This window comes from Polyodon spathula, chromosome 24 (genome assembly GCF_017654505.1).
Source record: "Polyodon spathula isolate WHYD16114869_AA chromosome 24, ASM1765450v1, whole genome shotgun sequence".
NCBI classification, from domain to species: Eukaryota; Metazoa; Chordata; class Actinopteri; order Acipenseriformes; family Polyodontidae; genus Polyodon; species Polyodon spathula.
Genome location: NC_054557.1, coordinates 25175084 through 25186019, shown reverse-complemented (window position 1 = coordinate 25186019; position 10936 = coordinate 25175084). Strand labels below are relative to the sequence as shown.

The 10936-nt window shown below is 38.9% G+C and overlaps 1 protein-coding gene and 1 pseudogene across 1 annotated transcript in view; one reads left to right on the top strand and one right to left on the bottom strand.

Moving 5' to 3' along the window:
- The window catches only part of LOC121298975 (ras/Rap GTPase-activating protein SynGAP-like), a 357605-nt gene that overhangs the window by 242195 nt on the left and 104474 nt on the right, over nt 1-10936 (top strand). The window lies entirely within an intron of this gene.
- The window catches only part of LOC121298803, a 90672-nt pseudogene that overhangs the window by 76839 nt on the left and 2897 nt on the right, over nt 1-10936 (bottom strand).

The following is a 10936-nucleotide window of genomic DNA, read 5'->3' as shown; positions in this document are numbered from 1 at the left end:
CAATTTGTTTTCTGACTTACTGCATGTTGGAAAACATGGATTGAGAATTGATTAGGGGTTTGCTACGCATGTGGACTAGCAGAGCTATACTGGTGTTCTTTTCTGAAAAGAGACTAATATTGCAGATAGCACACTGTTTGGTTCAAATTGCATGTACTGCTAACCACTGATAGAGACGATGCGTCTACAAACTGCCCAACAATGACTGCAAGCTAATGAGATAACAATGCTGTGGACTAGAAGGGAACAGGCTCTAGACTTCAGAGAGATCAAAAGAGATAATCCCACTGGCATCAAAGGGGGTCGCAAGGAGATAACAAAAGGCAGATGTATGGACCTTTTGTCTCCAGGAGTGTGAAGAATGCACTGAGTTCAGAGGTTGTCACACTAGATTACACACACAGACACACACACATTAACACTCACACAATAAATTAAATTACCTTGACCATTGGTTAATGTCAGAGAAAGGGGAGGTGGACCATCTATACAGAAGGGTATTTAATGTCACGCAAACATTGTAATGTTGAGTATTCTGTATGTCCTGTACCTGGGACCAGACTCCCTGCATATCTCAATAAACCTGGCAACTGACTGAAGAAAAGGACTCTGAGCATTTTCTTGAATCTACTCACCATCTATTTTTTGTAAGTTACTTCACTGCACATATGCAACGAATAGGATGGAAAGATACCAGCAATTGACTTGTATTTGACTTGTACAAAGAGTGGAATGTGTGCAAACTGTTCTGGTTAAATAAAAGATACACAGATGAAGTGTCAGCACTGAGTGATGCAACCCCTGTGTAGAATGTTCAAGGTTACTTATGCAAACTGGTAATATGCTAATAGTGTTATTGCGAATTTACTAACATAACTGCATGCTGAGTGCTGATTGGCAAAACATATATTTCTTACTTCATAGTTACCACTGATTGATGCTAACAATATGTATAAAGCCATCCCTTAAGGACATAACTGTAGAGCAATTTTCTACACCATTGGTAGAAAACACCACATTTATTTTGGCACGTTACTTTGTTGTAGATTTGCACAGATCCCACTGGCACGTTGCTGCTCTCCTGTTCTCGGCCCCCATAGGTGCTAATTGAATAATTAAGTAGCTGTGCACCTGGTATAAAAGTTTCTGATTTCATCCATTCGAAAGATTGTTTTGTGTCCAATGTGATGTGAACTCTGGTTTGGCTGGAGTGGGGGTTGGATGCACAGCCAGCAAGAGCAGAGAAGGAATTGGACTCATTTGTGTTTGGTGGTGGATTGGGGAAATGAGAAACGACTGGAACAGCCGCCAACATGTAGGCTAGACTCCTGCTGTGCTTCCTGTCTCCCTCCGTACACGCGCATGTTTGTGTGTGTGATTTAATTGTTTTAGATTATAGTATTTTTTAAAAGGCATTGGGGATTTCGGAGGAGAGATGGAGAGTTTTTAAAGCATTGGTTTTATTGTTGTTTTTAGTGAGCCCCAGCTCCGCGATTGTCTCGAGCAGCACTGCACGGTGCAAACCTCATGCCATGACTGTGTATTCTGGACTTGTCCTATTTGTTAAATATAGTTAACCACCTGTATTTAATAAAACTATGTTCATTGCATATTGTTGTGGTTTCAGTTTATGTCTTTCTGGTATTCTGCCTGGCTGATCCCACCCTGACTGAAAAGAACGAGTGCCCATCCCGGGTGCTACACATTGAAACAACAGGGCAATGTTTGATGCGTTTTTGATGGACATACAGTACAAGTGTAATCTTACCCATTTCTCCTGTCTGTGTGAAGCCTTTTCACCACAAATGTGGCACAGGTCAAAGATGTTCTCTGTTAATTGTGTACAAGGCGAATAGTATTACTTAAAATCTCAAAATCAGTATTTTAATGACTAGGAATAGGATTATGATATCTTATTTTTACTGCTGAATACTCAATAACCAATAAACGACAGTAGTACTATTTACATTTAATGTATTGGTTTGTTACAGTAAGTTATATTACAAAGACCAAATGCAGTCAATGTTACAATTTCCTGTTTTAATGTTAGACACATTCATACTTTTTTTGTAACTGAGAAGAACAATATAATAATGCAAACCGAATCACAACTGGAAGTTTAAAATTGTTATGTAATCTGTGCAGCATTAGCATTGTATAATGGCTTACATAGTGCAAAATACTGTCACCAAAGCACACAATGAACCACAAAGGGCTGGGGGAAAAAAGTAATTGATTTTTGCAGTTTTCTTCTTATTTCTTGTTGAACTACAAACTAACCAGTTTGTGAATCAGCTCAGCAAGTATCCAACACTATTTAACAATCACACAAACACCTGACTCATCTATTAATCTCTCAGCCATCTCCCTTGGAAACATACAGATAGCATCACTACTGTTCTCGAAAACAACTGCCTCCTCATTTAAGATTAACTCTGCAACAGACAGTCTCTCAACACGTAAAGATTTATCTATCCCTGTGTTTTTCTCATTTCAAATTTAAAAAGTAACGAATATATAGGAACAAAAAGTTAAACGTCCTTGAGTGGCCCAGTCGGAGCCCCAACCTAAAGCCAATCAAAAATTTGTGGCATAATTTGAAGATTGCTGTCCATCAACGCTCCCCAAGGAACCTGACAGAGCTTGAACAGTTTTGTAAAGAAGAATGATTAAATATTGCCAAATCTAGGTGTGCAAAGTTTGTAGAGACCTATCCCAACAGACTCACAGCTGTAATTGCTGCCAAAGGTGCTTCCACCAAGTATTAACTGAGGGGGGTGGAGACTTATCCATTTATGATCTTTCAGTTTTGTATTTCTAATATATACTTTTTTTCTATATAAAAACTTTTTTCCCCTTAACAGTGCGGAGTATGGTATGTAGATAAGTGGGAAAAAAAACCTCATTTAAATGCATGAAACTCTGAGTCACTGACACAACTAAATGTGAAAAAAGTTTAAGGGTGTGTAGACTTTCTAATTTATATATAATATATATATATATATATATATATATATATATATATATATATATATTAAAATGACCACCTTTGAAACGCCAGTACATTTACTCTTAAGATGCTAGAAAAAGAGAAAATATCATCTGTTGGCTATTCCTCATGCCTGCTAGAGGGATAGGACACACCCTAGCATGGGTACATTAAGGTTTTGTATGGTATGTGGGTCCAGACATTGGCAAATTTGGTCAAATGATTCTTTCAGAGCTGCCCCCATCATAATTCAGAGATCCCATAACAACAAGGATCATTTCAATAATTGAAAAACTGTAAAATGCAATCTATATGTAATAATTAAATATTGCCAGATTTATTAAACATAAATGTAAAATGAAAGATAATGTGTAGTTTGTTTACTGTATGCATACCTGGATCATTACTATTCCTGTTAAAATAACTGCATCATAAACTGCTGTGATGAAAGTAGTGTGACAGGGCAGGCATCCTGCATATTAAAATGGTGTGTATTTTGTGTATTAATTTAAAATGTTTAGCCTCCTGTGTTGCTGATAATGGAAAATATATTAAATATTTTGATTGCTTTGATCCCTCAGTTCTGTTGTGTTGTGATTTCCACCAAAGTCTGTGTAAAAGAGCCCAGAAAAGTGTACAAAGCAAAGTGATTTTCCAGAGTAGACACCACAATTACACATTTCACACTTTACTAACAAAGGTATTGAAAGATCTACATTAGAAAACTAGGATGTTCTGAATTAATAATACTCTTGTCATGACATAGGTGTATAATGCTTCCAGAGTTATGCAAGTGCTAGCAGCAATGTCCCGGGATGATAATCACTCACAGCACCTAGTAGCACCTTATACTGGGGTGGATCAATCTACAGAGACATGTCAAAGCAACAGTGCTAAATTATTAGTAGTTAATAGTATTTAAGATTTTATTTATAAGCGCAAAGAACAGTGGAAATGAATATGATAGTATCCCACCATGCACTGTATTTTATTTTAAAATAATCTCTTATGTTTTGTATTAAGAGATCCATATTGCTATAAAGAGTAAAAAGTAAATTCAAACACACACACAACGCACGAGTAGAGCTTGAAGTTTTCAGGTTTTATTTTTAATCGGGTGACGTCCCTTTTAGCAAATCGAGCAGATTCTGTTTTCATAACTAAACTGAGGGAAAAGCTGTTAAATTACAAAAGATAATCCTTGTTTTTACCTTCGTATCTTGCTTGAGCCTAATTCTGGTCCCCTTAATTTTATTTCAAACAGACCTGACACGTGAGGTGAATTGTTCATTATATCCTACTTTTAACTTGCATTTCTTTTTTGCAGTCATCTAATTTAACATTGTGCTTTTGTTATTTTCAGTACTATTCTGCAGTATTCTAGTCTCTCTTTAGCATGGTCTAGTATCCTGTTGTATATTAATCAACTCGTTCAATCAGCGCACACCAGGTTTAATTGTACAGTCAGGTGTCATTAGAACTCAGATCACACACATTTCCTCATAACACAGCTTTAACAGGGTCCCAGCCTGATCGTAATAATCTCACACAATACTCCTTATAAAAACACAAACTCACTCGTATTCACACATCTCATTTCAGTTCGTTGAACAGTAAGGAAATATGTAATCTTGTATAAAATACTTGATTAACTTCATAATATACTGCCCTGTTTCTAGATGAATATTCCAATTGATATGAGGAGGCATTTTATGCAGAAACAGACTTGCCAGCAGTGGATAAGGAACAAAACTCCCCCATTCTGTATGTAAAATTCTGAATAGGATAGAGAAAAAAAAAAACACTTGTCCTTTGTTTATTAATACGCACATTGTGCTCAGTGGCTGGTGTAGGTGCAGTAGACATGAATACAGTACTAAGCCATGGCATAGAGTTCTCATAATATGAATGTTCTTGCTGGTCCCTTAACAGAAACTAAATATGTAAAACCACAAACTAAAATCTGCATTAATACTGAATAGAAATGTAAAATAAAAACAGGAATGAAAATCAAGTTTCAGTATCTACACAATAGCATTCCCTCATGACAAAAAAAAGGTTTGTGTCAAAGCATCTTTTGCATTTGTATTTGTCTATACTACAACATACATAAATCAATGCAAAATCTACAGACCACACAACCACGTTTATTTCCACTACCACACTGCATTTTATGTTATTTACAAAAGCAGCCACAAATACAAGCATGAACAATGCACGTTGCAAAGCCACACGTCGCTAAATATTCAGTCATTCATGTTTACCTGTAAATACATCATGTGACACTAAAAATTTTTCACTAGTGATAGTGATAAATTTACAAAACAGGAGGTCCATAGGCCAACCGCTAAATATTCAGTCATTCATGTCAAAATACATCAATGATAGGACACAATCATTTTTCAATAGTGATAGTGATAAATTTACAAAACAAATCCTCCAGGCGGTTGCCCAGTAAGGATGGTGCAGTCTTGTCTCTGGGATGCTACATACCGGGGTCGGGATAGTCATTCCCATCAATTTATTTATTTATTTATTTTCAAGTTCATGAAGTTTAAATGCTAAACACTGAAACTCAGAGTTGAAGTGCATTTTTATCATATAAAATTATGTGTGATTATGAGTGATAAACAAAACAGTAATTACACAGGGATTCATAATGCAAGGTTAACGTTTTTTTTTCCTCATGAGTGAAAAGTCCCATTTTACATAGTCTTTAAGGTTTTTCTCCTGTGTGAATTAGCTGGTGTGCTTTCAGGGATCCTGAGTGACTGAAACTCTTCCCACAGTCAGAGCAGCGATACGGTTTCTCTCCTGTATGAGTTCGCTGGTGTGCTTTCAGGTTTCCTGCCTGACTGAAACTCTTCCCACAGTAAGAGCAGCAATACAATTTCTCTCTGTGAATTTGTTGGTGTAAAACAAGGCTGTCTGACCGACTGAAACTCTTCCCGCAGTCAGAGCAGCAATACGGTTTCTCGCCAGTGTGAATTCGGTGGTGGAAAACAAGGCTGTTTGACCGACTGAAACTCTTCCCACAGTCAGAGCAGCGATAAGGTTTCTCTCCTGTGTGAGTTCGCTGGTGTACTTTGAGGGTTCCCGAGTGACTGAAACTCTTCCCACAGTCAGAGCAGCGATACGGTTTCTCTCCTGTATGAGTTCGCTGGTGTGCTTTCAGGTTTCCTGCCTGACTGAAACTCTTCCCACAGTAAGAGCAGCAATACAATTTCTCTCTGTGAATTTGTTGGTGGTAAAACAAGGCTATCTGACCGACTGAAACTCTTCCCGCAGTCAGAGCAGTAATACGGTTTCTCTCCTGTGTGAATTCGCTGGTGGAAAACAAGGCTGTTTGACCGGCTGAATCTCTTCCCACAGTCAGAGCAGTGATACAATTTCTCTCCTGTATGAGTTCGCTGGTGTTTTTTCAGGGTTCCTAACAGACTGAAACTCTTCCCACAGTCAGAGCAGCGATACGGCTTCTCTCCTGTGTGAGTTCGCTGGTGTGAAACAAGACTGTCTGTCCTACTGAAACTCTTCCTACATATAGTGCAGCAATACGGTTTCTCCCCTGTGTGCATTCGCTGGTGTGAAACAAGGCTATCTGTCCTACTGAAACACTTCCCACAGTCCGAGCAGCGATATGGTTTCTCTCCAGTGTGAGTTCGCTGGTGTGAAACAAAGTGTCCGGACTGACTGAAACTCTTCCCACAGTCGGCGCAATGATACCGCTTCTTTCCTGTGTGAATTATCTGGGTTTTTTTTGGATGTCCTAACTCGGTGAAACCTTTCCCACAGTCAGGATATTCTTCAGCACCCGCACTCGCTTTAGCTGCTGGACTGGAACCTGGAAAATATGAACAGGAAAGAAAGTAAGAGGGACTGCTTGCAGGCTTAGGGCATGTGGCTAGGTGGTGGTGGAGTGGATTAAAGCATGTGAATTTCAGCTGTGGGGGATTGCACTGGGTTACACCAGTTCATAAACTTAAAGAGTAAGTAGCGGGGTTCTAAAAAATTATAGCATTACATGTGTTGCTACAACTGTTTGAATAACATACACGTAATTTTTCTTTTCATTGTCAACATCCTGACAACTATTCATACATAACTTTAAAGTCTGTTGCAGATTTTTTTTTTTTTTTAATGTTCACTCTACAGTAATAATGCTCCATGATGTGGTACGGAAAAGAAGAACCAGAGCACTTTTTTTTTTGTATCTCTCTTCCTACAGTGATTTACAGGACAGATCTCAAACCCCAGTGCACTAGAGCAGCCATTTTGATAACAGCTGTGAAACAGACTTTAACCCTTTGTGACCTTATGTCAGACCAAGTCCGACATTACCATTTTCCCTTTCAGGTCTGTAGCAGCCAATAATGTAATAACTACCGTTAATGTAATACATTTTCCATTCTTAATGTAATAAAAGTCAATAATGTAATAAAATTTCTGAACCAATAACGTAATAACTTTTTGCCCATAATGTAATAAGTTCTTACATTATTGGCTGGCTATTACATTATTGGCTGGGTTAAAAAAAATAAATAAAAATTGTAATAATTGGAGCCGATAATGTAATAATATACTTATAGCACTGTGTGTTTAAGTTTTATTTATTATTAAGTGTCACACTTACCCTTACTGTTGCTTCTTTCAAATAGCTGCTCAAAAACCTGACCAATCCTGACCCCTGAATCTTAGTCCTAACTCTGAGAAAACGCACACACTCTCTCTGAGAATTAAGACTATTTATTTGTTTGTAGACTTATCTCCAGCACTGCCTTCTACTCCTTAGCCATTTGAGTACCAAATGAAGTGGGAGCACACATGTTTGCAAAAACAGACAATTACTCTTATGTTGTATACTATGAAATCTATGCCTCTTTCAGTATACTTATTGAACCAAACTGGCACTATTATCCCGTGTGCTCAACTTTCAACCTCTTAATGCAAAATTCTAAACTATGAAATATAGCATAACATGACCTACAAATATAACTTTGGTAACACATCTTTCAGCTTTATAATGATAAAGGACAGTTTAAGGTCCCTTTTTAAAGAACTAAACTCTCTGATACTGTACTGTACCTTTGACAAAATGGAGGTAAGGTACTGGAGGTAAAGTTCAATCTCAAATGAAAAGTAACTTCCACTCATTTACAAATATAAAAAAGAACTCGAGAGAATCAAAATGAAATTATCTGCTGACCGAAAAAAAAAACACCACAAAAAAAAATGGTCATTACATCTTCCAGTAGATGTCCTTAACTTTGTACTGTCCAAAGGCTATGTGACTGAGCAGAATCCAATCTCTCATCCATCATTTGTCCTTACCAAATAACTCTTTTATACGTGTGCTGAGACCACTGCTGCGTCCAGCAGCCTTGTATATCTTCATAACACTAATGGAACAGTCATTCTCTTTGTCCAGTTCCAAACTCTCTGCAAGTGCCTCTCTTATGTACAGGTTGGGATGATATGGTCTAGATAGTTCACGGAATAAGAGCGAGACTCTACTGAATGTCCCCAGCATTGACATATCTAGATTGAGAGATAACTCAATAATTTTTTATAAGATTTCTGATGGTAGGTATTGAGCTCCATGCTCATTGTCAGGATTCACTACCATGTCAACCAAAGGGTTAGCCATAGACTGAACTTCAGGGTTAGCCAGAGGCCCAGGTTCAAGGTCAGCCAGAAGGCCAAGTTCAGGGTCGGCCAGAGGGCCAGGTTCAGGGTCAACTCCAGTAGGTGTTCGATCTGGTTTTCTGAAAGACAGTCTATGCCTCTCTGCCTCCTGAATGGCCTGAATATAAGGAAAAATTGGTCCATTCAAACTTAAATAATGTTCCCCGTGTCCCTCAGCAAAATGTCCAAGAACCGAGGCCAGCTTTCACCGGATGGTGAAATAACAGAGGTTGCATCCAAACCAAGAGTTGACACAACAACAAACTGAACATTGAATATCTGGGAGGCTCTTTGAAGAGTTATGTGGTCACCATATGTGCCATGTTGTGCCATCCTCTGGAAATAATCCCCCCATGTCCCCTCCACATACTCAGAAAGTGGCGTCCCATCCACTCCATGCGGATGAAATGTTAGATCAGCCACAATTTCTTCTCACAATGTTGATGCAAAACGGAATATTCCAACGGTCGCCAATTGGTCAGCAACAGCAGCAAATTGGCAACTGCCATCTGGAATCGGGTCTAAACGAATGTTCAGGTTTGATGACTCAAAAGACTCCAATGTCTCCTCATGTGTGTAAGGAATTAGCAGGTGGGTTTGCTGAACTGTTTTGGGCTGAGACTTTGGGCGCTGCTTTTCCTCCAGTCTTGTGACACTGGTCACATCAGACACTGAAAACCACTTTTGTGCTAGAGTGGGGCTATTGGGCATATGGAACTGAACCTTATATTTGTGCAACTTTAGGTTTCTTTTCACAACTAAACCTGGTAATACAAAGTGCCTTTGTGAAACTCTACGATTACCGCTCTTCACCCTGACCAACACATTGTCATTTACCCAGTATATAGAGGCTTTATGACTTCCAGACAAAGTCATTCATCTTGTGCAGCGTTGTGTTGCCTTTCGTGCCCTTCTCCTAATCTTCATTCGGTTATCCTCAAACAAAAGCCTATGCTTTTGGGTAGGCAGTGTTTTGTGGGTTGGTAGTCAGTGTTCTTCATGAACTTGAGCTGGGGAACAGGTTAACCGATTGGACAGTCTATGACTTTTTCTTCCATAGTACACCTGAAAAGGAGCCATCCAACTTAAAACCTCCTTTGGGTCTTCATTCATTATCCTGGCATAAATTGGTAAATGCTTGACCCAGCTGACTCCTCCTTGTTGATAGTTAACTAGGTCATACATAATCTTTTTCCTCAGTACACGGTGGCTCCTCTCAACTTTACCCTGGCTCTGGGGATGATATGGCGAGCTCTGAATTATTTTCACCTGAAGGGATTCCATGAGTTTTCATACTGCACCTTTGAATTCCTTTCCTTGATCATGTTGTAAAATCTTTGGTGGACCATGCTCAGAGTAAATGTCCTCAAGATGTTTGGCAATCTCAGCGCTGTGTTTACTCTTCAATGGTCTTAGCCATATGTATCTGCTAAATACATCTACTATGGTCAGGATATACCTATATGTGGCTTGGCCATGCGCAACTCTCCATTTGCCCATGTCAAGAAGGTCAATCTGGTGGCGATCTTGAACTGCTTTGGCTTTAATGGATTTTGGAATGGGTTTGTTTCCAAATATCGTCTTATGCAAATGGTAGCTTCTTGACCTGTCCAATGTGTCTTGTACACTAGCTCGACTGATGCCAGAGTATTCTTCTCTAAGGTGTATGTTCACCTTTCTTGCACCAGAGCCTTTTGTTTCATCAAGAACCCTGTTCACAAGTGTGGGGATAGTTGACTTCTTAGCTACCAATTTTCCAGCAAATGTAATTGCCTGGCCCTCCTCACTGAGGGCGTAAAGTTGCCTATTCCACCACAGTCGAACAAGAGCAGAACGCTGGGTCCTTGATCTCTGTGCTACAGGGACATTAAATTCCCCCTTGAGTGCCTTGAGTATCACATCATAGGTCTCATCTGACATTGCTCTCTGTCCATGTCCTGCACATACCCAAATGATACAGGACAGGAGAAAGATTGTTTGCAGTATTCTCATTGTTCCAGATCTGTCAAATACATGAAATGGTGTTAAATAGTAAGCCTCATCTTTTTTATCACTACTGAGGTGCTGCAGTGTCAAACCCTGGTCCTGAAAAACTACAGAAGGTACATGTTCCCTAGTCCAATCAGACATGAGTACTATGGATTTTAAGAGACATTCAAGTTTGTATGGAATTGATGTGTACTGATTGGTAAGTGGCACCAAACATTCTACAACCCTTTGAGGTACATTATTTCCTTCTATAAACTCTAAACTGAGGACATTACA